Below are 15,387 nucleotides of genomic sequence, written 5' to 3' on the forward strand. Positions count from 1 at the left end.
TTCCCGGGTGGGATCCGGCATTGGCAGTGTGATGTGGTGATGTGGTATAAGTGATCAAACTGCAAAATGAAGAGTTTGACAACCTAATTGCACAATAACATTCAGCAATTAAGGCAACAAATATATAATTTTAATATATTTGTTGACCTATTTGCTCAATACCCCAAATGTATTAAATTAAATTCCCTGACTGACATACTGTACATTACACAATTTAGCATATGTGCTTCATTGTTTTGAATGTGTTAAAATGGGGAGTGATAAAGTAACAAACAATCAGCTCCTAACTGTCATGTCACAGCCTTTGATTTTAAAATGTCAGTTAGTAGTTGATTATCTACTAATTTTTCATTGTTACCCTTTACAAGTGCTGATACATCTGTAGATATATGTAATTTCCCTTTGACACAACACAACACACAATATGTTGATTATTACGTTTTTATTTGTTTTAACAAAAAATTTAATAAAAGTGTATTGATGATACATTTTCATTTTAACATTTTGCCTAAACTAATTATTCCATCCAGGAGCCCCCGGCAATGTATCTCCATCCTGGAAACCAGTCGCCACATTTCCACATTGAGATCTCCAACCGCAGCATCTGTAATGAATGTTTGTAAATAATACAAAATTAATTACACACATTACGCAATATAGAAGCAAGGCACAAAGCACACTTTAACAGCTCACTAGCTAGGTCAGGGATGGTGACCGTTTTGGCCCTCCAGATGTTGCTGAACTATACATACTAGCATGGCCTGCAATTTATAAAAAAAGGCCATGCAAAAACTGTAGCAGGGCATGCTGGGATGTGTAGTTCAGCAATATCTGGAGTACCAAAGGGTCATCATTTCTGGTCTAGGTCCAGGGTCAGCGGATCTACATCTGCTGTGGAACTGTATATCCAAGCATGTCCTGCCTCAGTGATAGCATGCCTTAATATCTTCTAAACTGTGACAGGGAATGTTGGAATGTGTTTTAGCACAGCAGTTGCAGGGACACAGTTTGAAAACACATGTTGTTGGCTATAAATGTAAAACAACTTACAAATAAATTTGTATTGTAAAAATTACTTACTTTCCACCAAGGCCAGAAAATCACCCTCAACTCCCTCCGGTGCCTCAGCTGCCCACACTCCTTCGTCCACATCAGAAGCGGGTGTGGAACTTTGGATGGGGGAAGGGTCTTGAAAGGGGGTGGTAGTTTGGATGGGGGAAGGGTCTGGAAAGGGGGTGGTAGTTTGGATGGGGGTAGGGTCTTGTAAGGGTGTTGGAGCTTGGATGGGGAAGGAGGATCTGATTGTGAGAGTGTGGGAATGTCAAGGGTGTTTTGATTGGGGAGGGTGGTTAAGAGGAGGAGGGGACAGATTGATGGGGAGGGTGGTTGAGAGGGGGAGGAGGAGACTGATTGATGCGGGGCAGCAGCTTGAGAGGAGGAGGAGTAGAAGGCAGATTGATGGGGGAAGGGTGGTTGAGAGGGGGAAGATGATTGATGGGGGGAGGGTGGTTGAGAGGGGGAGGAAGCTTCTTGTGCAGGTCCTGCCACCTGCCTTTGTGCTCTGCCTAAGGAGAGAGAAACACAAATGTTGTTATTTTTTTGTTTAAATACATTTTTCTATTTTTTTTTTTAAATAATAATATGGTCCCATTGTGTAATAAATATAATATTTTTGAAAACATGGTGTGTTTTTTTATATATACATTTGTAACCTGTTCTTATGGGATATACAGTGTTTTATCATATTTAAAAACAAATGTTAAATTTCAGTTTAAAAATTGCTCAGATATACAGGAATGTACTGGGTCACAGGAGTACACAGGAGTTCCCCAGTGGCCCACTCTGCCTTGGGCCACCTCCTACACCTCTAGGGCTCATGCTCCAGGCTGTGCACTTGAATTATACATAATACATATGTAAACTTAGACTACACAGGACTATGGGCATTTTCTGCATTGCATTGTTATTATCATGCTTGAAGTTGGAATGTTTACTGTATATATTTATGAAGGGGCACCGTCCATGCACTCTAAACTTGATTGCCAAACCAAAATGATGTCTGTCTACACCCTCTCGGGAGACTGGCCACACCCCTACACATGGGCCCCTACCACTGCATTCCCCAGTGTGTCCTTCATGGGCCACTCCCACACAGTCTATATACATACACTACATGCCTTTTTAAAAATATTGGTATGATATTTGCAAATATTGCTAAACATTTCAATGCTAAAAAACACACTCATGCAAATACAAATGGCAGTGTGGATTACTCACTTGCACTTATTTGCTGGCGCAATTCGGGCTGACGGCGGCAGAGGTCAGACCACCACCACTCAAGTTGGACTATGGTCCCTCTGGTGCGGACCCTCACCCGCAGTCTTCTGCGGACCTCCACGTAGGCCGCATGCTTCCATGCATTTGGGACATATGGCCCTGTACGGCCAACGCGGCGGTCCATTACAGCTGTCAGGAGTCACAGCTCCCTCGTGGAGAAAGTGTCAGCTCACATGGTGCCAATGGTGTTTTATTCACAGGGGCTAATATTTATACTGTGTGCTAACTGTTGATTGGAGGACACCTATGATGTTGTCATCTTTATTGATAAACTTTATTAATATTACTGTATGTTGACATTATTCTGTCTGGTCATTTTGCGTACCCATATGCGACTATTTGCTACTGTCATTGCTAAAAACCTCACTGTTCCAAAAATGTTGTTAACTCACCACATTTGGCCTCACCATTCAGCTAAACAATCCAGTATTGTTGTATTAGTGTGTACCTGTGTATATGTTGAGAGAAAAATAAAGCATATATGTAGTACCCTAGTGATTAGCGAAATAAGCTAATATGTAGTTCTATATATCTAGGTGTGTTATGTTAGAATAAAATTATAGAAACACTTTAAGCTCATGGGTTTACTGTAAAATTTAATGCCACGTAGTGGTAACTGGTATTGAGAATTTATAATGCATGGCAGACACTTATATAATATGTATAACACCCCCACGGAAGGTAAATACGCTGGGCAGGAAAACTGGTAGCCCAGGAGTTGTATGGGCTCGTGGCCTCAGGACTTAAACACTGGCAGGGGGTAGGGGATGCTTGGAGCGAGACTGGAAGAGGAGAGGCCGGCGCGTGCAGTGAGAAAGAGCGGGACTGATCCGGGAACCCTAAACGGAGAAGATATAAGGGAGCGTGAAATGACCGTTGGAGAGTCTGAGGCGAGCAGTAGAGGAAGGAGGAGTGCGCTGTTGGTGTGCCAAGTCAAGCGGGCAGATAGAGAGAGAACCGCGGCTGACACAGATCCCTGTATGGCGAAAAGAGACTCACCTGATCCCTGCCTCCGGTGACGTCCGCGTGGCCCCGGTAAACTTGGGGAAAGTGAAACCACCCGATATAGTGGGAGGACCAGAGGAGGCTGGCTGCGGCTGCGGAGTGCAGAAAGACTCACCCTCGGTGACGCCCTGGGGTGCGGCAGAGAACAGCTCTACTATCCCGATTGGAGAAGGACGGGCTCCGTAACAGTGAGTGGTAAAACCCGCAGTACAAAGGGGCGGTAGGCAGTCCCAAGCAGCCTATACGTGGCGAGGGGTGGGCCCGCATAGAGACTGATGCAAAAGGGGTCTTACACTGAAGGAAAACTAACGCAGCACTGCATAAGAGACTGTTTAACTGAACTGCGGCCTCACACTGAAGGGGATATATAAAGACATCTCATATATGATGCATTACCTTTGCTTGCAACCCATAGTTGAGGATTTCTAGTTACTAAAGAAGCAGTCAGTATTGAAGGGGACAGTATTACCCTTTGTTCAAAGGAAACAGTTAGTCAAAGAAAGCTTTTATATTAATTACGCTTGGAGTCAGACTTACCTCAGATACCGCGCAGAAACAGTGCTTAGAAACAGGCATACCAGTTGTTCACATCATCATCTGTATAACTTGAATATTATCCAGAGAGCCTCCTCCGTCAGTTATAGTCAGATAACAAAAGAAGGAGATAATTCACGTTAATTTCCATACCTAAGGAGCATCTTCATGATATTATTTAGCAAGGCAAGACAGATAAGCGAAGATAATCACAGGTACATTAGCACAGGATATATTCCATTTACCAAGTTTTTCCTTATATTGGGATTTATTCAGCCTTGCCTGACATGTAGAGGAGCAGAAACGGCTTACATTATATTCAGTGACCAAGTTTGAGGATAGAAAAAGAAAAGCTAACTAACTGCGTTGCACCCATAAGGGATTTATTTCGAAAGAGACTTCATGTGCACCAACGTAACGGCCATTAGTTACTGCACAGTCTAGACATTAGAGTGAAATTGATATACATTGTTACCATTCCCAGTATAGGTATAACAGTGACTATTAAGAGTGTTTTACTGAGACTTCCGGTTCCGGTGCCCATGTGAGGAGAAGCTGATTGCTGCAGCTCTCCTGCACCCTCGGTAACCGGAGCACACAGCGCCTCCCGTTCACGGCTTTTCTCCGCACCTGGCACACACTACCTGTGGGAAAGTGCTGGGGACTGGATGGAAAGGTTTCTGTCCTCCCCCATGCCCCCTAAAGCCCAGAGATCAAGGTCTGAAAAACGGCCGGGGGAATCCAAGATGGCCGCCGCACCTAGCTCACAAACGAGTCTGCAGGCTGCTGGCAGCATTAAACAGGCTTCTGCAAAACACATTTCTCCCTCAGGTGAGCCTGACTGTTCCCCTGCCTCTCCAGTGACTTATGCTGATGTAGTGAGAGCTGTTAGGGATGCCATGGAGCCTATCATGGATGCACATGCTGCTAAAATGCAGCAGGCAGTAAAAGACCTAAAATCCCAAATCAAGCAGTTATCTAAGACTGTTCTTACAAATGAACAAAGGCTGGGGGAGACTTTTCAGGATGTTGGGGATCTTAAGCACAGATATGATGAGCTCCAGAAATCTCACTTCCAGCTGCTGAACAAGGTTGACGATCTTGAAAATAGATCGAGGAGATCGAATCTTCGGGTGCTGGGGCTCCCTGAGTCACTGAAAGGTCCTGATTTGACTCTTTTTTTTTTACAAACGTCCCTCCTTGATTTGTTGCATATCCAAGATGAATGCACTGGCTTAGTTATCGAGAGAGCCCAGAGACTGGGTCCCCCACGTTCTTCACCTAATAGCAGACCACGTGTGGTTATATTTAAATGTCTGAACTTTCTCCATAAGGAGGCAATATGGACGGCATCCAGGAGGCATAGGAATTTACAATGGGAGGGAGCTCGTTTGGCCATTTTCCAGGACTACTCCGCGGAGGTATCCCGGGCACGTCGGGAATTTACCCCCCTTTGCTCCCGTTTGGTAAAGGCGAATAAAAAATTTGCTCTGCTCTTCCCTGCAAGACTACGCCTGTTTGATGGAAATTCTTTCCGGGACTTTACAAATCTTGCAGATGCAGAGGCTTATGTTTCTGAGGCATCCAAGGCAGATGACGACTCCTCTCAGGCGGATGACACCCTGGATCGAGATGGCTGAGTATTGCTCCTGGACTTCTCTGTTTCCGGTTATGTCTGCCAATTTAATTATTGCTGTAGAATCTGCTGCAGGTGTTTTTTTTCCCCCAAAAGAGACTTTGGTCTTATACAGCGGGCTGAACCTTTTTGCCTTGTTTTCTGTTTTAGATTTTTCTTATTCATCTGTTGTCTTTTTGTGGCTATGTAATCTTTCTAGAATGGTTATATATGCTTAGCGGAGATATCTCCCCCTACTTCTTATGTGACAGGCTGCGTTTTTCTTTTTCTGTAACATGCTCTGTGTGCTCTGATATTTTCTTGTTATTTTTCCTATGTATATTTTCATATATTATGTTGCCGAGGGTGGGTAAGGGCGCCCCCTCCCTCATTTTTTCCTCAGGTTTTCATAATTCTGGCTGGCTCATTGGCGGTCTATGACGGCCTCTGTGCTTGCTTGAACCGGTTGTTCTCGTTTTCTGAAGTTATGATTGTCCTTAGCAGGACTTTCTTTCACAATGTTAATGTTATATTTTGTGTGTTTTATATGTTTCTGTCCCTCTTTTCTTCTCCCCCTCCCCTTCTCCTCCTAATGTGTCCACCCCTGTATGATTTATATCTGTTTTTCAGCGGCTGTAGATATCATGATTACTGCACAGGTTTTCAGGTTTTCCCAGTTCATTTGATGCATGGCTAGTTTGAGTGTCGGCACGTAGAATGTGGGAGGGATCAACTCCCCAGCTAAACGCAGAAAGATTTTGCTCTATCTACGGAAGGTGGGGATGGATGTTGTTTTCATTCAGGAATCTCACCTTATGCCAAATGAGGTGGTAAAACTGAACACTATGGGTTGGTCTGTGGTAGCCTCTTCCTCCTTCTCTTCTAAGGCTAGGGGAGTGATTATTTTAGCACGGCACACGGTCCCTATCTCTGTCCATGCGATTTTAGATGACACTCAGGGTCGGTATGTACTGGCAGATGTCACATTGTATGCATCCAGGTTCCTACTTTGTAATATTTATGCTCCCAATCAGTACTCTAAGCAATTTTATACGAACATGGTCACTAAGCTACTAAGCTACTCTGAAATTCCTATAATCTTGGGTGGAGATTTTAATTTATATTCTTCTCCAACCTTGGATAAATCCCCCCCCCTCGCGCTCCCCCCTCGTTACCACGTATTGGTATCCCCTATATTTGCTCGCAGTTGTCCTTAGTGGATGTGTGGCGCGCATGCTACCCATTAGAAAGGGAATTTACATGCCTCTCAGCTGCGCACCACACGTTCTCGAGGATTGATTATCTGCTGTTATCTGACTCCTTTTTCTCAAAAGTGGCTGACTCTAAAATTGAGGATATCTGTATTTCGGACCATGCTTTATGCTGGATGAAATTGATGCTCCTCTCAGAAAAATCCCCTTTTCGCTCCTGGCACTTCCCCTCTCATTTAAGTGGCTCTCTGAAATTCCGCTCCTCATTAGATGCAGCGTGGCTGGATTATCATACGCACAATGGAGAAACCCTGAGCGATGATCCTGCTCTTTTCTGGCAGGCGTCAAAATCAGTTATTCGGGGGCACATTATGTCCTATAGTAAAAAAAGGGATTTAGATTTAAACTCACAATATTTGGAAGCCCAGGCGGCTCTTACTCACTCTTTTCAGGAATTTAAATCCTCCCCCTCCCCTTCTACTAGGGAACGGTACCTTACACAAAAAACACTGTTTGATACCCTCCTTTCTCAAATGGAAGCTAAATATTCATTTTCAAGAGACTGTGGCATTTACAGATATGGCAATAAGTCTGGCAAACTGTTATCCCGTTTGTTAAAAGGCAGACACCCTAAAGTGGTCATTCACTCTCTGCTCACCCAAGGTGGGGATAGAGTACGGACCTCGGCCGAGATTGCTGAGGTGCTACAGTATTTTTATACCACTCTTTATGCACGTCCTGTTATTAACCAGACCCACAAGTCTAGCTTTTGGTCTTCTACTGATCTGCCTCAAATGTCAGAGTCACACTGTACCTCTCTTCTTGCACCTATCACCACTGAGGAAGTTTCTTTAGCAATAGCTGGACTGAAGACTGGGAAGACTCCGGGCCCTGACGGTTTTGACAATGACTACTATAAAATTCTATCTACTAGACTGTGCGAACCTCTTTCTGTCTTATTTAATTCTTTTATGCAGGGTGCTTCCTTGCCCCAATATTTTAATTCCGCGGTCATAAAGGTTATCCCGAAGCCTGGCCGGGAACCTGAGTCTCCCAGTTCTTATCGTCCGATCTCCCTTCTAAACACGGATTATAAATTGTTCACTAAAATCCTCTCGAATAGACTCAAATTCATAGTCCCTGATATAGTTCATACAGACCAGACTGGATTTGTCTGGGGTCGGCAATCAGTGAGCAATATCCGAAAGGTCTTGACTGTTATGCAGGCCTTTCAGCTTTCCAAACCCACTGACACTAATGTATTATTGTCACTTGATGCCGAAAAGGCGTTCGACCTGGTCACCTGGGACCATCTGTATGAAACGCTTCACCGCTTTGGTGCACCTGGGGACTTTGTCTCTCTTATTTCCCGATTATATGAATCTCCCTCCACTCAAGTTTTGGGGAATGGTATCCTCTCATCCCCTTTTCTTATCCAGAGTGGCACACGTCAGGGCTGCCCCTTGTCACCTTTATTATTTGCCTTAGCTTTAGAACCCCTAGCTGTTTCCCTGAGAAATTCTCCCAGATTTACAGGCATAAAAATAATGGACACCATGGTAAAATTATCACTGTATGCTGACGACATGCTTCTATTTATTTCTCAGCCTGATACGTCCATCCAGTGCCAGATTAAGGTCCTCATGGGCCTGGAGCTGTAATTTATGAAGGGCCTACTGTGTGCCGCTGCAGGGGGTGGGACCAGCATGGTGAGGGTGTGACTACTGATTTGGGGGTGTGGTCTGTGCAGTGTGGTCTGGCTAGCACCATGGAGGGCATAGCTACCCACCTACGGTTTATTTTTGTGTTACGAGCCTAACCTACCAGTATATATTTAGATTGTGGCAGTAGGAAACCCATGCAAGTATGGGGAGAATATACAAACTCCACACAGTTAAGGCCGTGGTGGAAATCAAACCCATGACCTTAGTGCTGTAAGGCAGTAAAGCTAACCATTACACCATCTGTAGACCTGTTAGTGGTTGCAGTCCAAGCCACATGGGAATTTTTGCCCCAGAACATTTTAAAAATACATTTATATAATGCTATCCTATGACTAAACTCAATGAGCATCTACTGCTATGGTTTTTTCTAATATGTATTTTCAGGTTTTATTAACATGCCACAACCATGTAAAAAATATACTAACGCTAACCCTACACCCGCTCTCCACACACACTACACTACCCCTGCACCTACTCCCCGCACACACTACATTACCCCTGCACCTACTCCCCGCACACACTACACTACCCCTGCACCTACTCCCCGCACACACTACACTACCCCTGCACCTACTCCCCGCACACACTACACTACCCCTGCACCTACTCCCCGCACACACTACACTACCCCTGCACCTACTCCCCGCACACACTACATTACCCCTGCACCTACTCCCCGCACACACTACACTACCCCTGCACCTACTCCCCGCACACACTACCCCTGCACCTACTCCCCGCACACACTACACTTCCCCTGCATCCGCTCCCCGCACACACTACATTACCCCTGCACCTACTCCCCGCACACACTACACTTCTGCTAACCCTACACCCACTCCCCACACACACTACACTTCCCCTGCATACGCTCCCCGCACACACTACACTACCGCTAACCCTGCACCCACTCCCCGCACACACTATACTATCGCTAACCCTGCACCTGCTCCTCGCACTCACTACACTTCCTCTGCACCCGCTCCCCGCACACACTACACTTCCCCTGCACCCCGCACACAATACACTACAGCTAACCCTGCACCTACTCCCCGCACACACTATACTACCCCTGCACCAGCTCCCTGGACACACTATACTACCGCTAACCCTGCACCCGCTCCCCGAACACACTACACTACCGCTAACCCTACACCCGCTTCCCACACACGCTACACTACCCCTGCACCTACTCCCCGCACACACTACACTACCCCTGCACCTACTTCCCGCACACACATTAACCCTGCACCTACTCTCCGCACACACTACACTTCCCCTGCACCCACTCCCCACACACACACTATACTATCGCTAACCCTGCACCTACTCCCCGCACACACTATACTACCCCTGCACCAGCTCCCTGGACACACTATACTACCGCTAACCCTGCACCCGCTCCCCGAACACACTACACTACCGCTAACCCTACACCCGCTTCCCACACACGCTACACTACCCCTGCACCTACTCCCTGCACACACTACACTACCCCTGCACCAACTCCCCGCACACACTACACTACCCCTGCACCTACTTCCCGCAAACACATTAACCCTGCACCTACTCTCCGCACACACTACACTTCCCCTGCACCCACTCCCCACACACACACTATACTATCGCTAACCCTGCACCTGCTCCTCGCACACACTACACTTCCCCTGCACCCGCTCCCCGCATACACTATACTACACTACTAACCCTGCACCCACTCCCCACACACACTATACTATCGCTAACCCTGCACCCGCTCCCCGAACACACTACACTACCGCTAACCCTACACCCGCTCCCCACACACACTACACTACCCCTGCACCTACTCTCCGCACACACTATATTACCCCTGCACCTACTCCCCGCACACACTACACTACCCCTGCACCTACTCCCCGCACACACTACACTACCCCTGCACCTACTCCCCACACACACTACATTACCCCTGCACCTACTCCCCGCACACACTACACTTCCCCTGCACCCACTCCCCACACACACTATACTATCGCTAACCCTGCACCTGCTCCTCGCACACACTAAACTTCCCCTACACCCGCTCCCCGCATACACTATACTACACTACTAACCCTGCACCCACTCCCCACACACACTACACTACCGCTAACCCTGCACCTGCTCCCCGCACACACTACACTTCCCCTGCACCGGTCCCTGCACACACTACACTTCCCCTGCACCCGCTCTCCGCACACACTATACTACCCCTAACCCTACACCCGCTCCCCGCACACACTACCCCTAACCCTGCACTCGCTCCCCGCACACACTACCCCTAACCCTGCACCTGCTCCCTGTACACACTACCTCTAACCCTGCACCCGCTCCTCGCACACACTATCCCTAACCCTGCACCCGCTCCTCGCACACACTACCCCTAACCCTGCACCCGCTCCTCGCACACACTACCCCCCTAACCCTGCACCCGCTCCCTGCACACACTACCCCTAACCCTGCACCCTCTCCTCGCACACACTAACCCTGCACCCGCTCCTCGCACACACTAACCCTGCACCCGCACCATGCACACACTACCCCTAACCCTGCACCCGCTCCTCGCACACACTACCCCTAACCCTGCACCCGCTCCTCGCACACACTACCACTATCCCTGCACCCGCACCCCGCACACACTACCCCTAACCCTGCACCCGCTCCTCGCACACACTACCCCTAACCCTGCACCCGCTCCTCGCACACACTACCCCTAACCCTGCACCCGCTCCTCGCACACACTATCCCTAACCCTGCACCCGCTCCCCGCACACACTACCCCTAATCCTGCACCCGCTCCTCGCACACACTATCCCTAACCCTTCACCCGCTCCTCGCACACACTACCCCTAACCCTGCACCCGCTCCTCGCACACACTACCCCCCTAACCCTGCACCCGCTCCCTGCACACACTACCCCTAACCCTGCACCCGCTCCTCGCACACACTAACCCTGCACCCGCACCATGCACACACTACCCCTAACCCTGCACCCGCTCCTCGCACACACTACCCCTAAACCTGCACCCGCTCCTCGCACACACTACCACTATCCCTGCACCCGCACCCCGCACACACTACCCCTAACCCTGCACCCACTCCTCGCACACACTACCCCTAACCCTGCACCCGCTCCTCGCACACACTATCCCTAACCCTGCACCCGCTCCCCGCACACACTACCCCTAACCCTGCACCCACTCCTCGCACACACTACCCCTAACCCTGCACCCGCTCCTCGCACACACTATCCCTAACCCTGCACCCGCTCCCCGCACACACTACCCCTAATCCTGCACCCGCTCCTCGCACACACTACCCCTAACCCTGCACCCACTCCTCGCACACACTACCCCTAACCCTGCACCCACTCCTCGCACACACTACCCCTAACCCTGCACCCGCTCCCCGCACACACTACCCCTAATCCTGCACCCGCTCCTCGCACACACTACCCCTAACCCTGCACCCACTCCTCGCACACACTACCCCTAACCCTGCACCCGCTCCTCGCACACACTATCCCTAACCCTGCACCCGCTCCCCGCACACACTACTCCTAACCCTGCACCCGCTCCTCGCACACACTACCACTATCCCTGCACCCGCTCCTCGCACACACTACCCCTAACCCTGCACCCGCTCTCCGCACACACTAGCCCTGATTGCACCCGCTCCTCGCACGCACTCCCCATGGGTTGACAGCAAGGACTTTTTGCTGTGAGACGGAGCCACAACTCCTCCTCTTGTATATAAACGGGCTTCTTTGCAGTGTGATGCAGTGGGTGGGGGGACACCCCTCTTGTATATACTGTACATAGGGGCAATTTGTAGGTGAGCCCCCCCCCCCTTCCCCAACACACTTCCAGATCCAGGGTGACCTACTACCTCCCTCCTCCCGTCCCGCGGTCCCAGCTACAAAAAATAGCCACCCCCTCATCCTTGGACGCCGGGTACCTGAGGTTCATCATGGACTGCAGCCGCGGATAGTATGTGCCGCTAGGCCACGCCCCCTTGACATATTCCGCTTCCCCTTGCTCTCCCGGGGACTAACAGATTACATCACTTGGAGGCGGAGCCTAAACATTCACCACTGATGGGCGTGGCTTGAGTACAGGGGGGCGGGGCTACTTCCCGGAATTTACAATAGTGCACTATACGTGCCTTGGTGCCCTCCCCCGAATCTGCACAAGAAGGGTGTGATGCTGGAGGGGACGGGTCTGGCGCTGTAGGCTGCAGTAGAATTAAATTTGTTTTCCTGTCTACAGCAGCATGGACATCTATGGGCAGATCCAGTGGGCCTATTTTGAAGAGTGGGCCTGGAGCTGCAGCTCCATCCGCCCCATTGTTAATCCGGCCCTGCGTCCATCCCTGCGATTGTCTCCCTGATTGAACAATTTGGTTCCTTTGCGGGATACAAAATTAATATATCTAAATCCGAGCTTCTCCTCCTTTCAGGAGACTCTTCCCTCTTTCCATTACACCCGGTCCTGTCCCGATTCCCAGTGGCTCGAGATAGTCTTAGATATTTAGGAGTTCAGATCCCTACTTCCCTCCCGGATCTATATGCGGTTAATTTTGGTCCTATTTTGTCCAAGGTGTCTAAAATCCTTACAGACTGGGCGTCTCTGCCCTTGTCTCTTATGGGTCGCGCAGAAGTTATTAAATCTGTTGTTTTTCCCAAGATTGCTTATTTTCTTCTTATGCTCCCTATTGCCCTTGTTGAGAAAGATGTCCTTTTTCTTAAACAGTGTTTCACTAGATTTCTATGGGCAGGTAAACGACCAAGAGTCCCCTACGCTAGGTTACAGCTATTACGTGAAGAGGGAGGTGTGGGAATCCCGGATCCTGTTCTATTTAGTAGAGCAGCGATGTACCGCTATATCACAGACTGGCTTTGGGGCAGATCAGTATTTACGAACTTGCCACTTGAACTGGCCATATTCCATCCTTTCTCCCCTGCTGCACTCTTACACACCCCAAACTCCCGTCTCCCATCTGAGATAAAACATAATATTCTATTTTGGCATACATATCGAGCATTGCAGGCCACTCACACTAAAGCCCAGAGAAAACCTGACACCTCTCTTCACACTATGTTTTGGGGTAACCCATGTTTCCTTCCTGGCCTTGATAACGCACATTTTTTGAGTTGGAGAGAAAAGGGGATTGCAGCTATTAGAGACATATACGACCCAGGAGGCAACGCAGTGCTTTCTTTCTCTGATATCCAGATAAAATTTGGTATTTCCCACCGGGAATTTTTTATGTACCTGCAGGCTAGACACTTTGCTCAATCGCAGTCTCACCCAATGATTTCTGAGGCTACCACAGACCCGCTGCGCACCTTAATGGTGCTTACTAAAGATTGTCCTTACCATCTTAGTTACTTCAGAAACACCTTTAGGGTCTCATATAGAGACCGTCTCTGGGATTCCGCGTTGTCTTCATGGGCCAGAGATATCCCCAATATGGGATCGTGCGCTGAATTGTTAGATAACATTTTACCCACTTTTAGGTTCTTATACTCTGCCTCTTTGCAAGAGGTTCACTTGAAGACGCTCCAAAGGGCATATATAGCGCCTAATCAGAGGGCACACATGGTCCCAGACGACACTGGCTGTTGCATCAAATGTACTGTGCAAAGTGCCACCATGTACCACAATATGTGGTCTTGCCGGAAAATATCTAAGTTTTGGTACAAGGTGGTCGCTTATCTCAACACAGTATTTAACTTACGGTTAATAAAACGCCCGAGGGCTTGTTTGCTACTTGATTTTAGGGAGTGGTCTCTTGGGCCTGAAGATAGAGACATTGTTCCGGTACTCTCTTTTATCCTGACAATTGCCAAGAAACAAATTCTTAATAATTGGATCAAACCGTCTGCCCCTTCTTTGATGGCTATGAAACACATGACCCTCCGGATTATTTATTTTGAGAGGCGTGCTACTCTTCCTGATATTGAATTGGGGGTCAGGCGGTTTGCCAAGAAGTGGGAGAGCTATATTGATACTCTCGACCCGGATGTACAGTCGTTCATCTATAAACTTTTTGAGACCACAACGTAGTTTCTATATAGACAAATCGATAGGGCCTCTTGACAACCTAGGCCCATGTACCGTTCCTTTGGGACCCCCTGCTGTTTTCTTAGGAAATGCAATTATATTAATTTTAATACCCCCATGCTGTATGTTTAGTCTGATGCCATATGGGTACTGAACCTTCTCTTTGGTTAGAATGGCTAACCATGCCTGAATTACTTCTTTAATATTTTTACTTAGGACTTCTTTGGCCGCTACTCATTCATGATATGGTTATACTTGTATTGTTTTCCCCATTTGTTTCTCCCCCGCCCCCTCCTGTCTGTCTTCTTTACTGACCTCTCGGGTATACTGATGTCCTGTGAATCCTCAGGTAGAATTGTATGCTTAGCCTTAGGTATATGGTGATTTCTTATGCTAAGACGCACGTCGGTAATGTTTTCATCATTTCCTAGACCTCATGTAGGTTAAGATTGTTTATCCTTTACCTCTTACTCAAGCCTACAAGTACCGACTATGGGGTATATTTACTAAGGTCCCGATTTTGACCGAGATGCCGTTTTTTCTTCAAAGTGTCATCTCGGGAATTTACTAAACTCAAATCTCGGCAGTGATGAGGGCATTCGTATTTTTTTTGAAGTCCAACAAAAAAAATACGAATGAATACACCATCGGTCAAAACGCGGCTGTTTAAGTATGAGTCTCGGGCATTTACTAAGAAGTGCAAAGCAAAAAAAAAAAAAACACTGCCGTGAAAAAATACAACTCGTAAAAAAGTGCTAAAAAAAAACAGACCTGCTTTTTTTGAGCCGTGATTGGATAGGCATGCACGGATCCATGAGATCCGTGCATGTATATCAGTGGGAAGGGGTGGGAAAGTGTTAATTTTTTGTTAAAAA

At 47.9% G+C, this 15,387-nt stretch overlaps 1 long non-coding RNA gene across 1 annotated transcript; it reads right to left on the minus strand.

The window, feature by feature from the left end:
* Window positions 1-512: 512 nt before the first annotated feature.
* On the minus strand, window positions 513-3,630 carry LOC134935239 (uncharacterized). The gene is made up of 3 exons (XR_010180005.1): window positions 3,337-3,630; window positions 1,081-1,565; window positions 513-604 (listed from the first exon to the last, which is right to left on the minus strand). It is a non-coding gene; the product is annotated as an uncharacterized LOC134935239 (long non-coding RNA).
* Window positions 3,631-15,387: the final 11,757 nt, after the last annotated feature.

This window comes from Pseudophryne corroboree, chromosome 6 (genome assembly GCF_028390025.1).
Source record: "Pseudophryne corroboree isolate aPseCor3 chromosome 6, aPseCor3.hap2, whole genome shotgun sequence".
Classification (NCBI taxonomy): domain Eukaryota; kingdom Metazoa; phylum Chordata; class Amphibia; order Anura; family Myobatrachidae; genus Pseudophryne; species Pseudophryne corroboree.